Here is a 3,009-nt window from a genome sequence, read left to right on the forward strand (position 1 = left end):
GTGTCTACATCTATATCTACATGAGTATTCTGCAGTTCACAGTTAAGTGCCTGATAGAGGGTTCACCGAAATAGCTTGAAACTATTCACGATCTTGCCGGCCGGAGTGACCGTGCGGTTCTGGGCGCTACAGTCTGGAGCCGGGCGACCGCTACGGTCGCAGGTTCGAATCCTGCCTCGGGCATGGATGTGTGTGATGTCCCTAGGTTAGTTAGGTTTAATTAGTTCTAAGTTCTAGGCGACTGATGACCTTAGAAGTTAAGTCGCATAGTGCTCAGAGCCATTCACGATCTTGCAGGATGCTGCAGGTGGAAAACAGGTCTGCAACTTGTCTTATAATTGAAATACATGGTTGTAGCTCCTTTATAAGTTGCATTGAGAAGTATATTTCTTATTTCTTGACGTTGACTTGTTTGGGACACCTGTGTCCATTCTCAAACCATCCTACAAAGAATATTACAGCTGTACAGTTGACGTGACAGTTTTATACAAACGAGGCACATATTTGCAATACAATTATAGTACACTAAGTTCACGTAAGGCGTACAAGTTTTTCGTGGTTACTATTACAAGTGGTCTTACAACTTACATACCCTGCTGTAACTTGTGACAATTACAGTGGGTGACCCATGTGCTAGAACTGCCCCCTCAGTGATCAAAGCGGCACTATGGCTGACTCAACAACAATAAAATACACCACCTAGGACAAACATTAGAAAACTGCTGTGAAGAGACACCAGTGGTTACCACGTAAAACTCCAGTGGCCGCTGACAGCGGTGCGTGGCGAAGATAACAACACTTTGTTTTCCTTTTCGTTAACTTAATATAGATTTTAAAAAACCACGATGCCAAAAAAATTCTTATGCTAAGGCCGCTCACTGATCTCCAGTGGGTCGAGTTACACCAAACTGCTATTCGTTACGTAATGGCATGACGTCACCCGGAGATTATGCAGCAGTTGCATGAGCTACGCTCAGTAGTTATACTGTTATGCATTACACATAATTTGCGGCCAGTCCCTTAAAAGCTACACGTTTGTACTACCTCGAAACCAAAAAGTGCGGCAGCCTCCTCTCCAACGATGAAAGTGCTCGCGTTGCTCCTAAGGGCCTGCGGTTTGGCATTCTGGAAAACTAGAAATTTTTAGGAATAAAATCAAAGAATCACGTAAAGTACTCAAAGAGCAAGTAGATTTTATATGTGACGAGGTTTTTTGCTCTGTTCGTGCAGGAAGTGTGGTTACTAACATCTAGGGGAGAGGTACCACCTCCTGCTATGTATTGTGTACTGATAGCGTAACATTCTGTAGACAGTTGGTTACTGTATGTCACGGCCCAATATCATATATTTTACGTCGTTTTCGACCTGTTTCGCACCATGGGCGTTTTCACAATATTCTGGTTATTTTGCAATATGAGGACCATGGCTCCTTACATTGGAATAAAGGGAACGAAGTTGCACAGAGTGTTCGTTAACTGACTGTTGTCCCTCACAATCGTATAAGAACTGAAACGTGTTTTCTACGGCCAAATTTTGAACATCACGTAATTGGTGGACATCATATACTGCTCAGTCGGTTGCTAATACACTCCTGGAAATGGAAAAAAGAACACATTGACACCGGTGTGTCAGACCCACCATACTTGCTCCGGACACTGCGAGAGGGCTGTACAAGCAATGATCACACGCACGGCACAGCGGACACACCAGGAACCGCGGTGTTGGCCGTCGAATGGCGCTAGCTGCGCAGCATTTGTGCACCGCCGCCGTCAGTGTCAGCCAGTTTGCCGTGCCATACGGAGCTCCATCGCAGTCTTTAACACTGGTAGCATGCCGCGACAGCGTGGACATGAACCGTATGTGCAGTTGACGGACTTTGAGCGAGGGCGTATAGTGGGCATGCGGGAGGCCGGGTGGACGTACCGCCGAATTGCTCAACACGTGGGGCGTGAGGTCTCCACAGTACATCGATGTTGTCGCCAGTGGTCGGCGGAAGGTGCACGTGCCCGTCGACCTGGGATCGGACCGCAGCGACGCACGGATGCACGCCAAGACCGTAGGATCCTACGCAGTGCCGTAGGGGACCGCACCGCCACTTCCCAGCAAATTAGGGACACTGTTGCTCCTGGGGTATCGGCGAGGACCATTCGCAACCGTCTCCATGAAGCTGGGCTATGGTCCCGCACACCGTTAGGCCGTCTTCCGCTCACGCCCCAACATCGTGCAGCCCGCCTCCAGTGGTGTCGCGACAGGCGTGAATGGAGGGACGAATGGAGACGTGTCGTCTTCAGCGATGAGAGTCGCTTCTGCCTTGGTGCCAATGATGGTCGTATGCGTGTTTGGCGCCGTGCAGGTGAGCGCCACAATCAGGACTGCATACGACCGAGGCACACAGGGCCAACACCCGGCATCATGGTGTGAGGAGCGATCTCCTAGACTGGCCGTACACCACTGGTGATCGTCGAGGGGACACTGAATAGTGCACGGTACATCCAAACCGTCATCGAACCCATCGTTCTACCATTCCTAGACCGGCAAGGGAACTTGCTGTTCCAACAGGACAATGCACGTCCGCATGTATCCCGTGCCACCCAACGTGCTCTAGAAGGTGTAAGTCAACTGCCCTGGCCAGCAAGATCTCCGGATCTATCCCCCATTGAGCATGTTTGGGACTGGATGAAGCGTCGTCTCACGCGGTCTGCACGTCCAGCACGAACGCTGGTCCAACTGAGGCGCCAGGTGGAAATGGCATGGCAAGCCGTTCCACAGGACTACATCCAGCATCTCTACGATCGTCTCCATGGGAGAATAGCAGCCTGCATTGCTGCGAAAGGTGGATATACACTGTACTAGTGCCGACATTGTGCATGCTCTGTTGCCTGTGTCTATGTGCCTGTGGTTCTGTCAGTGTGATCATGTGATGTATCTGACCCCAGGAATGTGTCAATAAAGTTTCCCCTTCCTGGGACAATGAATTCACGGTGTTCTTATTTCAATTTCCAGGAGTGT

Source organism: Schistocerca serialis, chromosome 5, assembly GCF_023864345.2.
Source record: "Schistocerca serialis cubense isolate TAMUIC-IGC-003099 chromosome 5, iqSchSeri2.2, whole genome shotgun sequence".
NCBI classification, from domain to species: Eukaryota; Metazoa; Arthropoda; class Insecta; order Orthoptera; family Acrididae; genus Schistocerca; species Schistocerca serialis.